General features: G+C 39.9%; 1 pseudogene; it reads left to right on the top strand.

Annotated features, from left to right (window-relative positions):
• Nucleotides 1–1,729: 1,729 nt before the first annotated feature.
• On the top strand, nucleotides 1,730–14,062 carry LOC135769148 (uncharacterized; annotated as a pseudogene).
• Nucleotides 14,063–15,262: the final 1,200 nt, after the last annotated feature.

Below are 15,262 nucleotides of genomic sequence, written 5' to 3' on the forward strand. Positions count from 1 at the left end.
TGTTCAGTAGTCAGGGCACTGATCAGGGAGTCAGCCATTTTAAGGGCTGTCTCAATCGCAAAATCCGTCCAGTGCACTGGAACGTTCGTTCCCTAAAAATTCCCACAATGCAACGCAAAAACCAGTGAGCATCGATGGTCCCTATGTTCCCTAACCGGAAATCACGTGACCTTTTCTGAAGCTCGCCAACCGAACATCACGTGATCCAACTCAATAAACTTTATGAAATTTTACAGAACTTTTATAAAGACAAACGTTTGTTTTAGTTGTAAATATAAACACACATTGCTACACAGTAAGGAACCACAATCTACTCAATATTTTAAGTAATAATATTTATTTAAAATTGTAAATATATTTATTACATTTAAAATGTAATTATATGCCTCCAATTTTATGCACAGATATGTAAGAGAATAGTGACAGCATTTTTCACAATGTACTGTTTTTAAAATTAAGTCAGAGAGATGTTGGTTTTGCCGGTTGTTGATGAGTAACAGCTGTGAGTGATTACAACGCGCTTAAGCAGCCACATGAAAAATAAGTGAACATTGTCCCAATGTGAAGTGAGTTAGGGTCCTTACCAGTGCCCGAACCTGTGTACACAATATACTGATTCACGACCTCGGGAGCTAGGGAACGAATTGAGACACACGGATAGATACTCAACATGACTGCATATCAAAATTCCGATTGGATGGAATGTTGATTGACATTGGCTTAGCCCAGTCAAAATCCAACCCAGGTGGATAACTTGCCAGTTTCGAAAATGAACGTAGCGAATGGGTGACGTTGTATCATTCAGTCATGCTGTCGCAGTTGATCCGTACGGATCACGACCCACGGTTTGGCTTGCGATTGCCAGATTAATACGCAAACTTAAAGGGGCCATGGCATGAAAATGAGACTTTTTCCATGTTTAAGTGCTATAATTGGATCCCCAGTGCTTCTATCATCCTACGAAATGTGAAAAAGATCAACCCAGTAACTTAGTTTTGGTAAACCATTCTCTACAAGCACATACAAAAATAGGTCGTTGAAATTTGGCCCTCTTTATGATGTCATAAGGAGCTCTTATTAGAATAATACCACCCCCTTAATCTGCACTATCCAACCACGCCACTGCCATTTAGTGTAGAGAAAAAGAGGGATAAAAAAATATTGACAGCACAATTGAGTTTCAATTGCAACAAACCACCATCATTGTGATCAGTGTTTGCACTTCATCCGCTCATTTGCATTTTAAATGACACACCCAAAATGGCACATTTTTGCACACACCAACAAAGTGTCAATTTTAACATGTTATAATAAATTATCTATTTGGTATTTTGAGCTAAAACTTCACGTATGTGCTCTGGGGACACCAAAGATTTATTTGACATCTTAAAAAAGTCTTGTGCCATGGCCCCTTTAAATAGGAAAAGTTTATAATTTGCACGTGTTTCAAAGGCTTGCAAATGCTAACACTCAAGTGATTTAAAACAATTTAACCGCAAAAAGGTGCTAAAGTGAGCAGCCTCGTACCCACATGTGGTTTAATGTGTCCGGTCCAGCTCCAGTCAGGCACGTGCCCAAGTGTAAATCTTTTGTGCCCAAGTGTAAATCTCAAGTTTAAATTTTAGCAGTTAACTAGTGCAATCCTTTACAAAGACAATCGCGGCAAAAACGGATCTATATGCAATGTAGGTACACAATTTACGCTTGTAAAAGCAACGAAGCAGTCGCAATGACGCGTACACGCACGTATCCATGTCCGCGCGCGTCTTTGCGTTCATTCGCGCACAACCGCATTCAAAAGAGGCCACGCGAGTAAGTTAGCGAGTTTGAGTTTAAGGGAGGTAAGACAAACTACATCCTCACCCTGTCAGGTCTCAAACATTATCAAACAAATCTCTGGAAAACCTCTTGTCAAGTCTATAGAATTGCATTGTTGCTGAGAAAATCAACAGATGTATGTGTAATACTGTTCTGTATTTTCAGATATGAAATTCATATTTAGTTTACTAATATTTAACTCTAGGACACTAACTTACATAACAGTTAGCAGTAACTATGACTGAGATTATTTAGTATAGCAGTCATAAAATGACGGGTTTCTTAAAACATTCTTGTAAAAATAAGTTATTAATCATTGCTATCATTGTATAATGTAGAAAATATTTCTCTGCTGTCATTATTTCCAAACATGTTATGCCATGTATGCATCCAAACATTTTAATAATGTTAGGTATGATGAAGATAACACTTGTATATATGTATCTTTCGCAATAACTGTTGCACTGTAGAATAGTGGGTTAAGCAAAGGACATTGTATAGAAGTTTTGCACACTTCTTGCACACAGGGAATTTTCTGGTTGGGGCCCCCATAGACCCTAGAATCGTCTCTGCGTTTAATGCTTAAACTTAAGAGAAACAGATCAAATGACATGTTTAAGTTTATTGTGTACACATATTGAACACATTCGCGTTTCTGTCAGTCTCTCATCTATCTTGTAACTCCTCATTCATTAGAAACTTGAGAGAAACATTAAACACCATATTTACTTATTGTGTATGATAGTGAATACGCGTTGTTCTCTCACTCTGTCTCGTGCAGTGCATTAATCCTCGTGTTCATTCATATAAATTTCAGAGAAACATATTAAACAACATACTTGTATTGATGAAAGTGAACCGTCGCGTTGCCCTCTCTCTCTCTCGTTCGTTCGCTCACTCACTCGCTCTCTCTCTTGCACTAAGGTAACGTTAATCCTTTAGAACGTTAATTCAATCTTTAGAAAGTTATAAGATTGTAGGCTACTGTTTGTGTTTGATGGAATACAAACGCGTCGTGCCGTCAGTCATTCTTTCTCTCAGTCACTCGCACTCGAGGTAGTGTCATGGTTGGATAGCACAGTTGAAGGGGCGGTATCTTTATAATAAGAGCCCTTACCTACGTCATGGGGGGAGCGAAATCCGCATGATCTATTTATTCACATGCTTGCAGAGAGTGCCTTACCAAAACAAATTTACAGGGTTGCTATTTTTCATGTTTTCTGGGTTGGTAGAAACACTGGGGACCCGATTATAGCACTTAAACATGGAAAAAGTCTGATTTTCATGGAATGTCCCCTTTAATGACCTCACTAGAACAGTTTTTGACTAAACTCCGCCCACAGGAAATTGTCAGTCACCAACTAAGCTAACTGCAAGCTAAGCTCCTATCGAATCACAACACACTAAACAACCTAAAAAATCAAAACTCTCATCGTATTTCTGAAGGAGGGACTTCTTAGAACAAGGAAGACATCAGCCGTTTTTTACGACAGTAAAAACAGCAGTATAGAGATAAGTTGTGTGAAAAATACTGTGTTTTTTTACATGTGAAACATGAACACATGTTATACTGCACACTGTAAACACAATCAAAGCTTCAAAAACACAGAAAGAACGTGTCCTTTAAATGATTCAAGACGTCATTTTAACATTTGTTTTACCTTGCATGCATGTAGGCTTATGAACAAACAATATGTTTATTTATGTTTGTAATACGATATAGTAGTTTATATACATTTACCCAAATTTCCTGTAAATTCCTGATAAGTTTCTAATTTAGAACATTAAAAAAATTCTGCAGATTAAGTTCTCATGGAGAATTTCTGGAAATTTACCAGAAACTTACCGCCCCTTAGCAAAAGATTTTTGTCAATGATTTTGTCAGTAATTTAAATATATTTTCTCTTATGTTTTCATATCATTTCATTCAGGCTGAGCACACTTTGTGCCGCCAGTGCAGACATGTTTCGCATGGAGCTATAATTTAGGTACAAGTATTATGTGAGGTTTAGGTCATGTTTTCAGTCTTCTGTACTTTTGTCTGTTGCTATTGAAGAATAAAACTGAGAAACCGAGAGCTTAGAAGTGGGAGGGAGATGGAAAGTGGTGCTCTCTATTTCTCCCATAGTGTCTACAGATCAAAAGTAAATATAAATGTGTTTTTGTAATCTGGGTGGGTCCTGATTCATTTTCAATGCAGGAAAACCCTGCTGTAATAATCAGGTGATGTCTGAATCATTTCACTTTGAAATGCGATTAATAACTTTTATTCAAAACCTTGATCGCTCGATTTAAATAAAATGAAAACGTTTATTCAAATTAATTAAAAAAAGGAAAATCGCCCAGGTCTACACCAAACATATATTCAGATTCTGTATTTAATGCTTGAGAAAACATTCTGAAGTGAAACATTAAAAAGTCTGAAACAGATGTGAATGTTTTACTGACATTAAATGTTTTAATGCCTCTCTTTTCATTTCTAGTTCACACCCATAGAGTGAAAGTGATTGAGACCTTCAGTGAAGCTTCTCCTACAACAATCCACCAATAAATGCTGGAGTCAAACACACAGAGAAATCACTCCATGTGTGACAACTGAAAGAAAGAAACAGCTGGTGAAAGAGGAGCTTGAGAAGATGACAGATCCACAACCATGCAGAATAAAGAATGAAGATACTGAGGAACAGATAGGTTGGTGTCTATTTTTCAATCTTTATTATTGATGGTTGATGAATAATTATAAAAACATTGGCATTGAGAAACATGAGGGGAAAATAAACTAAAATCCATAAGATGATAACTTTCTGCATCTATAATAGATTCAGTAGAATTAGATTGAAACATCAGGTAAAGAGTTTTATCCAAAGCAAGCTTCAGTGGATTGAATGACTGTGGCTAAACTTGGTTTTGGCCAGCAATAACTGTAACCATCTAAAATTGACAGCAGTAACTGTGCAGTAGGCTACATTCAATACAAGTGGTTAACCATAAGTGGTTAAATGAGACCATGACATGGATGGTTGAGTAAGGGTTGAAGGTCTTGCTCTCTGACTGACATCAGAGAAGCATGAGAAAACCTTGAGACAGCTATGAACTCGACAGAGAACTTCCCTGCGCCTCATCCATTAATTGTATATAGCAGGAAAAGTTATCAGTCTCTTAGAAAGACAATGTGTGAGTGTGTAAACTGACTGAAATGCATATATCTCACAGTGAATGCGTGAGACTTGAGTACTTTTGTTTCTCGGCGATTAACTTGTCTTTTGCAGACATTGCAACTTGCACAGCTTTTTAACAGAAAAGACATGTTTGCAAATGATAAAAAAAATGTAGTCTGTGCATGCGGGTGCACTTCCGGAAAAATCGGCCGAAAAAATACAAAAAAATGGCCGGTTCCGATTTATGGCCCGTCAACCGGTGCATCCCTAGTCTAAAGTGACATTTCTATTTTTCTTATTCATGCCAAGAGAGCTCCTGATGCAAACCCAGGTGTATTGACGACAATCTCTACCCACTAATGGGGGATGGGGTGGCTATTGCGTAAAGTTTAAAGCGGAGAAGACCTAATGCTGCGTTCAGACCAGCCAATTTTACGTCAATGTGAAAACGCGTTGATGCTAAAAATGCGTTTTTAACAAGGCTTGGTAGACTCAATTCTATCTTGTTCTCGCAAATTTAGCGTTGCCCGAGAAACGCGCGAGTTGAAAAATTCGAACTTTGGCGGAAAAAACGTGCCACGTTAACCAACCAGGAGCTTGCTCTAGTAGTGACGTGATCACAGAAAGCAAGCGGAGTCGCAGAAGCCCCTCCCATGACGCGAATTTCCTCGTGAAAATCCTGATGACTTGAATTTCATGTGTGAATGAAGCGAGTAAACTGTGAACCCACGGTTAAAACAAGGTTGTGAAACGTTTTGTAGTCTAGAAGTTTGATCGAAATCCATTTTGATTAAGCATTTGACCGATCTAGCATCACAGATGCAAATGAAGACATGTTGTAATAACCTTTTGATGCATAACGGCTAGGGGTGCACGATTCAGAAAATTTCACGATTCGATTTTTTAGATTTTTAGCCTCGTGATTCAAATCAAAATCGATTTTCGATTCAAAAACGATTCTCGGTTTTTAAAAACTATTTACAGTATGTAAATGTAGTTTACTTTTTCCTATGTGACTGATTGTAACAGCTATACAATTTTAAAGAAAAGAAATACAACAAATTAAATGTAGTTTGATATTACTTTGTATTTATGCAAAAATAAAAACTGATATGAAGCAATTAGATGACCCCTTTTATCAAACTCTATTAAATACAATTGTATAGTATATTAATGATAGACAGTGCAGGTCTATAGATTATAAATGTGACTAGTGTTATAATGGTTATTATTTCTATTAGATAGAGCAGAAGCAGGAAAAGTACCTCTCTTTAATCCACTCATTATTTCAGATTCAAAAGTCTACTTGCTGTCCCAGTGACAAGGGACTTTACATTACAGCTTTGCGTTTTGTAAATCTTGAGTCAGCTTGAGCTTTACTCGTTCAGTGCAATAGGCTTAACATTAGCATCTAGCGCGTGGTCGTGACTTTCAAAACAAGAGACAGTTGTTATCGCCATAGAAACCGTTGGCACGCTCACGGCCATTCTCTGATAGGCTAGAGTTTTACACACAATATTAATCAGACTTTGGGACCCGAAGTAATTTAACTATGACTGACCCGGACCCGACTGACCATTTCAAATATAAACCCGGAACCATACGGGCCGCGGGTGCTCCGTGAAGTCCTCTAATGGTAAACTCTGCTCAAGTTGATTCATCCATTTGGGGAGGACGCTGGCGCTGTCTGTTCGCCGCTTCCCCAGTCAGCTTAAAAAGTAACTTAACGTTAAGTTAAAAAGTATAACTTTTTACTGTTCGTGCCACCGACGTGTGGACCTTTTAAACTACGTTTTACGTTTTACTTTTCCCTTTTTAAACTTCACTTAAAACTACATTTACTTTCCGCGCCACCAAACAGTGGACTTTCCTGGATAGTATCTGGTAGTTTTTGAGTCTAGCGGTGGCCTACCTGTTGCCGCTACTTCAGCTGGAAAAGTGGACACTGGATAATCCTGAACATACCTGGGAAGTCTGAAATCAGCCATCGCCATCGCTGCCCTCACCGCAGCCCTGGAAGTCTTTGGAGCTAGCATCCCGGCTATGCGGCTAAAAACAATCACTATGCTGAGTTACACCGTCAACCAACTGATGAATCTCAACAGTTTTTTTCACTCCACCATGCACTGCAGTGATTAAACAACTTGGACTTCTCCGCCGTCCGCGTTACATCCATAGAAGCTCCCGCAGAAAGTTTGTATGCTCAAAGACACATACCATCCCAGCTCTCTGGTCAGTAACAAGAAATGTCGCTCTACGCATACGTCATCAGAGCGCTGCCTCATACGGAATAAGTAGTGTCGACGTCGCCATGGCAACACCTTCCAGTGAGCTAAATAGAAAACGTGGGGTGGATTTTAGTTTGCTACGGCCAGTGCAAAGGCTTGTAGCATCGTCAAGCAGCAAAATTGAACTCTTAAATGCACAGTTGATTACAAATAAAGCCTGCATCATTCACGACCACATCCTTGATAAAAGTCTGGATTATATGTGCATTACAGAGACCTGGCACCCACCAAATACTTTTTTCTCTTTGAATGAGAGCTGTCCAGTGGGATATAGTTACCTCCAGAAAGCTCGCGGCACAGGGCGCGGTGGTGGCTTGGCAGTTATTTATCGTAGTGATCTGGACTTATCTATGCAACCATTATCTGAACTATCTTCATTTGAATGCCTTGCATTTAAATGTAAATCTCCTTCCCCTGTGCTGTTCCTCCTCATTTATCGACCACCAAAACCAAACCCATTATTTATTACTGAAATGTCAACTCTTTTTACAACTTTCTGCACATCCGCTGCCAATGTTATAATTTTAGGTGATATGAACATCCATGTTGACACCCCCTCCTCCCCTTTTGCAGTTGAATTTCTTCAACTGTTGGACTGTTTTAATTTAAAACAAATGGTTGATGTCCCCACACATGTGAGGGGCCACACATTGGACCTGGTCATTACAAACTCTGCCCCTCTTACCAACCTGCAGGTGTATAATTTAGGTGTGTCTGATCACAAGGCCATTGCTGTGGATCTGCAATCTCCATCCAGCCTACCCAAGCCGAAGCGGAATATCCGGTTTAGAAATCTAAAAAATATAAATCCAGAACTTTTGGCATTGGACTTTCAACAACTTTCCACACACTTTTCATCACCCTACGAAGCAGTGGACTACTATAACAGCCATCTGAGCAGCCTCTTGGACCACCACGCTCCTGTTAAAAACAAAACAGTCAGCTTCACTCGCTCTGCTCCCTGGTATACAGATGGGCTTCGTAAGATGAAGACAGAAGGGCGGGTCCTTGAGCGGCGCTTTAAAGCCTCTGATCTCACTGTACAAAAACAAATGTACCAGATGCACCAACAAAAATATGCACAGGCCCTCAAAGCTGCAAGGTCACAGTTTTATTCTGATGTCATCAGGAACAGCCCAGGAAATTCCAAGCAGCTTTTCTCCACTGTCAATCACCTTCTAAAACCACTACCCCCTCCACTTACTGCCACTACAGAAGACCAGTGCAATAAATTCATGGATTTTTTCACGTCAAAAATTGCACATATTCGCTCTGCCCTTTCTGGTCCCCCCACCATAACTGTTCCTCCAACGTTTACAGCCTCCCAACCACTAAGCTGCTTTCCTGAGGTCTCATCAGAAGAGGTGCATAACATCGTTAGGAAGATGAAAACCTCCACCTGTCCCCTCAACCCCCTCCCAACCTCCCTGGTGAAAACCCATATCACTGTCCTAACCCCTCTGATCACCACTGTTATAAATCATTCCCTCCAAACTGGACATGTCCCACCTGCCTTAAAAAATGCCATAATTAGACCATTGCTCAAAAAACCCACTCTTGATCCTGAAATTCTATCTAACTACAGGCCCATCTCAAATCTACCTTTCTTATCGAAAGTATTGGAGAAAGTAGTTGCCACCCACCTTCAGGATCATCTCAAACATAATAACATCTTTGAAAAATTTCAGTCTGGTTTCCGCTCCACCCACAGTACAGAGACTGCCCTCGTCAGAGTCACAAACGACCTTCTTATATCATCTGATGGCGGGTCTCCCTCCCTCCTCATCCTCCTGGACCTTTCTGCTGCATTTGATACTGTCGATCATGATATTCTTTTAAACCGGCTCCACTGCACCATTGGATTCACTGACCCTGCTCTCAACTGGTTCAAATCATACCTCACAAACCGGACTGAATACATCTCTTTGGGTCACTCCAAATCAAAACCTCATGCAGTCACCTGTGGTGTTCCCCAGGGGTCAGTCCTTGGCCCCATCCTCTTCATCCTCTACCTCACCCCCCTTGGCCAAATCATTAGTCGTCACAACATTTCATTTCACTGCTATGCTGATGACACACAGCTCTATGTAAAGGCCACAGCTGCAACCCCATCCTCACAGTCATCACCCTCTAAACTTACCATCTGTCTAGAGGAGATAAAAGTATGGATGGAGAAAACTGCATTTCCTCCAACTAAACAGCTCCAAAACCGAAGCCACCCTGATCGGCACTCCTCACCAGACAAAATCCTCACCCATAACCAGCATCACATTTTCTGGCTCAAACATCCCCCTATCATCAACAGTCACAATTCTTGGTCTACAAATGGACTCCCAACTTTCATTTGAAGCCCATATAAATCACCTCTGCAAGACCTCCTTCTTCCACCTCCGCAACATTTCCAAACTCCGCCCCATTCTCTCCCTCCCTGACGCCGAAAAGCTGATTCATGCTTTTATCTCCACCAGATTGGACTACTGTAACGCACTTTTCATTGGGATCCCTTCCAAGAATCTGCAGAGGCTTCAGTACATCCAAAACTCTGCAGCTAGGATCCTGATGAGAGTGCGGAAACATGAACATATTACTCCCATTCTCCACTCACTCCACTGGCTTCCCGTCTCCTCCAGGATTGAATACAAGGTTTCTCTCCTCACACACCAATGCATCCATGGACATGCCCCACCCTACCTCAAAGAACTTATCAACCCACAACACAAAACACGTTCCCTTCGCTCCACTCATTCGAACCTCCTTCACATACCCAGAACTGGACTATGGGTGATAGGGCTTTCTGTGCTGCTGCCCCACGTCTATGGAATGCCCTCCCTGACACTCTGAGGGCGCCGCAATCCACTGACTGTTTTAAAAAAGGTCTTAAGACATTTCTTTTTAACAAAGCTTTTAGTTCTCTTTAGAGGTATTTTTTAACTGTTTCTTCTAATTTTTATTGTTTTTATCCTGTAGCACTTTGAGATCTGTGATGTAAAGTGCATTATAAATAAAATGTATTATTATTATTATTATTATTATTATTATTATTATAAGTTCAGAAACATGAAGGATACAATGTGACACGAGCTTGTTCGCGTTGCATCCCAATTCATTGAGAAACAGAGCACAAATGAACACCAAACTCATCATGTCGCACACAAAATTTCATTATTTAAGAGTGTCATCACGGAAAAACAAAAAAGACAAAATTTGATGCCATATATACTTGGGCACTTGTTAATATACATGGGAAGCGCGCCCAAGTAAAGTAAATGTGTGGGAACACTGTGACAAGAGTGTGCAGTGTGAATTCGACGCACCCCATCTATGGGAATACTGAGATAAACTCATTTCAGGACAATAGTAACACGGCATTACAAGAAAAATATATGAATCGATTTTTGGAATTTTATGAATCGATTCTGAATCGGAAAAGCTTGAATCGCGATTCAGATGTGAATCGATTTTTTTTTTTGCACACCCCTAATAACGGCTACCATAGTTGCGATTTGAAAATTCCCATTTGAAAACGCGAGGCACTAAAGATTACTCTTTAGGGCTTTTCACACCTGAAATTGTTAACCCTGGGTTATTCTAAAACCAGGGTTAACGGAATCCTGGGTTATTTTTTTCATGTTTCACGCTGTTCAAACTTAACCAGGGGTTAAGAGATAACCCTGGGTATTCATAATTTGACGTTTCACACTGTGCATTCCTAAAGCCACCCTGGGTCAGGAGTCTCCAACCCAGCTCCAACACACTTGTCTGTAATTATCAAGCAACCCTGAACACCTTGATTAGCTATAGAGGTCGACCGATATGGCTTTTTCTCTGGCCGATGCCGATATTTAGAAATCAGGGCAGCCGATGGCCGATATGTTTGGCCGATTTTCTATATGTACATAATAATCAAAATGTTCTCATCATTAGCAGATATTTTAAATGTAAAAATGTAAATATTTAAGTATTCAAAAAAATTATGACTGGTCTTTCTGAAGAGTTTTACAACCTCCTCTGCACCATGCATTTATCAGACACAGATATTACCTGACACTCTGCTGTCATCATCTTTGATCAGTTTTTTACCATGGCTTTTATTGCTTTGTAGGATAAAATCCTTATTTGGTAGACCTGATAAATTATTTATTCATCATAAAGTTAACATAGTAAATGTCTTTGTTTTTTAGTTGAGACATTTATTTAGGGCAAATCTCTCTAAACACATTTACATTCTCATTTTTGAGGCGCTATAAGTGACTGATTGTGCTGACAGTGACGTCTTGTGAGTTTAGTGTTGGGACAGATCTGAGCCGTTTCTTAATGTCAAGGAAGGATCCTCGGAAGCTAGAATTTCGAGGATGCTACGTCATCGACGTCCGTCGAAGGACTGTTCCAATGTCGAGGATCCTCGAAATTTCAACCAAGGACTGAGTCCGTCGTTCCAGAAATATCCCATATACAGGAAAGGATGCATATTTGTATCGATCGCGCTCTTCACGCGCTGAAATCACCCACAATCCTATGCACGCAGCACCGAAAGCACACCTTTCAATCACGTAATGACGTGAACTTGTTAGCCTGTTACATTTAACGTGTTCTCCGAATGCTTAAAAGGAGCCTCGCCTAGCCTCTGAAGGAAGTGACTTGTAAGGACAAGTCCTGCCAAGGAAGTATCCTTGACATTGAGAAACGGCTCTGTTGTTTCAACCGTTCATTCAAACGAATCCGTTCAAAGGAGTCAGTTTGCGAATCGGACGCGTGGTGTTGTAATCCAGGCTGAGCAGCGCAAAACTGTAAACAAACTGTTACTGTAACAACACGAAAAACATTTCCTTGGTGGATATGATTTGGTCTTCCGACCTATCGCCATCGAGTCAGTTTTGTTTTGAGTAATAAAAGCAGGGAGACAGCGCGCGGCTCTGCTCTCTCTATCACGCAAACAAAGATCATCATCACATCACATTAATCACATGAAATGAGCCTAATCTTTGCATGGACAGTGCACCGCGAGACACTTACAGATAGTTTGTCACATGTAGATTAATATGAAGGGAATAACGTTTTTTAACCCTTATTGCAGGAGTCACAAGTGTTTTGTTTTAGACATATAGTAAAGGTGATGGTTCAATTAAAGGAATGTTAAAAGAAAAGCTGTGAATTAACAAACTATTAATAAACCTACCATATGTTGTAGGCATAAAAGTTATAAATTAAGAGATTAGCTATCATTTTGACTTAATTTTGGCTTAAAACAATACGCTGTATATTCACATAAAACCATACCTGTTGTAGCCCACCTTTGTCCTGTATTTTATAGTGACCGTCAGCAACCTTAAATTTATATATGCCTCAGGAGACTTTAATATGGCATTAATGGCAAAAAAGTGCTAGCTTGGCATTAATCAGAAGTAAAAAGGTTGGCAAAAAAATGCATCTCAAAATTCATCAGATTGATGCTTTAAAATATGGAATTGTCTACATTTTCGTACGGGGGAACAACCACCGTACCCCCCTAGGATGGTAATATGCTTTTTACCATTTTTTACCCATGCCAGGATATTGGAAACACCAGAAGTGTTATAGGGTTTTGAACAGCGCACAAGAGTTAAACTACAAGAGCAGAAATTGACAATAGAAATGACATAATGTACTTCACATTAAAAATAACATGGATACGTGACATCTCAAATGTGTTTTTTCACCCAAGTTTATTAATATGAACTATTTACTGTTTTCATTTTAGATATGATGGAACTGAAAAAGGAGAGTCAAGCTGAAGTGGATGAGAAACATCAGATTGTAAAAATAAACCATAATGTTTCACAGAAAGAAACTCTGAAGACAGAAGACATAAAGTGTGAAAATAGTTTCAGTGAAGATGAACGTCCTGCAGATCACAAGAGGACTCACAGTGAGGAGAAACCTTTCACATGTCAACAGTGTGGAAAGAGTTTCCCTTTTCAATCGAACCTTATCCGGCACAAGAAAGCTCACAGGGGGCAAAAGCCACATGCGTGCCAGCATTGTGACAAGAGTTTCCCAGATAGAAATCAACTTAAGAGACACATGATGTCTCACACTGGAGAGAAACCATTCACATGTCGACAGTGTGGAAAGAGTTTTATAACTGCAGGTGAACTTAAGCAACACATGAGGACTCACACTGGAGAGAAACCACATGTGTGCCATCAGTGTGTAAACAGTTTCACCTTTCAAACAAGCCTTACCCGGCACATGAAAGCTCACAGGGGGGAAAAGCCACATGCATGCCATCATTGTGGAAAAAGTTTTGCAACTGCAGGTTTCCTTAACAGACATTTGAAAATTCACACTGGAGAGAAACCTTACACGTGCCAAGAGTGTGGAAAGAGTTTTATCTTTCCATCGGACCTTAACCGCCACATGAAAACTCACAGTGGGGAAAAGCCGCACACATGCCAACACTGTGACAAGAGTTTCCCAGATACAAGTAAACTTAAGATACACATGCGGTCTCACACTGGAGAGAAACCACACGTGTGCCATCAATGTGGAAAGAGTTTTATAACTGCAGGTGAACTTAAGATACACATGAGGTCTCACACCGGAGAGAAACCTTACACTTGTTATCACTGTGGAAAGAGTTTCTCGATTGAAAGTAACCTTAAGGTACACGCAAGGATTCACACTGGAGAGAAACCGTTCACATGCCATGAGTGTATAAAGAGTTTCAAAACAAAAGCTGCCCTTAACAAACACATGAGAATCCACACTCGATAGAAACCATTCATGTGTCAACAGTGTGGATATGGCAACAACGTTTAGAAATCAGCTGAGGTTTTATTAATAAAACTGTCTGGAGGATCCTTACTAAAAGTCTACATGCACACAGAAACCAAAAATGGTGTACGGCAAAAAAGATTCAGGCCGTTTCTCAATCTTTGTTCTGGTCTGTTCTTGTGTACTTGTGAAACATCATCAGTTGTGCCCCAAGTACTGTTCCAATTCCAAGTTAACATCAAGTCAAGTTCACATAACATCCCCAGATGTTCTTGATCCGCTCGCTTTATTGAGGATGCATCAGAAGGTGACTTGTGTGGACTTATGACAACCAAGTTTCCCATAATGCATTTTGCGTATTCTGCTACTACTACTAATACTACTCTTTCTGTGTCATAAAATGTAGCTGTTTGTCAAGAATATAGATGAATAAACTTCAAATCTGTGGTCGGTTAAGATATCTACTATATTAAAATTTCCTCTGATGATTTTGCATATTTGGGTTCAAGTTGATCAGCGGGCAGTCAGTGCCGTGTACACCGTCGATGGCAGATTCATCTCTGCAAGTCCTTCTGAAATTTGCCGCTGGCTCAGTGCAGCTGCTCTGCGCTTCAGTGTCTGATGGTCAAACATGAAATATTCTCTTTACATATATACAGGGTTTCCCGCAGCACTTTGCAGTTCGGGCGGCCCGCCTAAGCTGGGAAACCTTACCGCCTTAACTAAGTCATCCAAAAAAAAAAAATGCTGCACAAAAGGCACATCTCGTAAAGCGGGCACGCGCGTCACACGGCCAAATAAGTGAAATACATGGTCCATCACCGTCTGGAGGGTAACTCTTTAGTTTCACTTCATCACACAGTTATTTTCGTTAGAGGTATGTTAAAAATAATTTTTTTAAATAAAAACATTTTCATTTTCATCATGATGCGTACGCCCCGCCCTTTTGATTGCCACGCCCCCGGCCACGAACCACCTTAACTAATAAATTTTCTGTGGGAAACCCGATATCTAACGGGCGTTTTTCTGTCTCAGTCAATTTTTTATTATTGTTTTAATACCAGTTTTGGCCAGAATCCTACATACTGTTTGTTTAAATCAGCACATACCGCTGCGAGTGCAAAAACTGAACTAATCCTAAACAGGATTATAAATAACAAATGTACAACATGTTACTAACATGCATAAATCAAGGAATTAACTATTGTTTCTAAATTATATATTAACAGCAAGTTATTATCATTA

Source organism: Paramisgurnus dabryanus, chromosome 3 (genome assembly GCF_030506205.2).
Source record: "Paramisgurnus dabryanus chromosome 3, PD_genome_1.1, whole genome shotgun sequence".
In the NCBI taxonomy this organism is placed as follows: Eukaryota; Metazoa; Chordata; class Actinopteri; order Cypriniformes; family Cobitidae; genus Paramisgurnus; species Paramisgurnus dabryanus.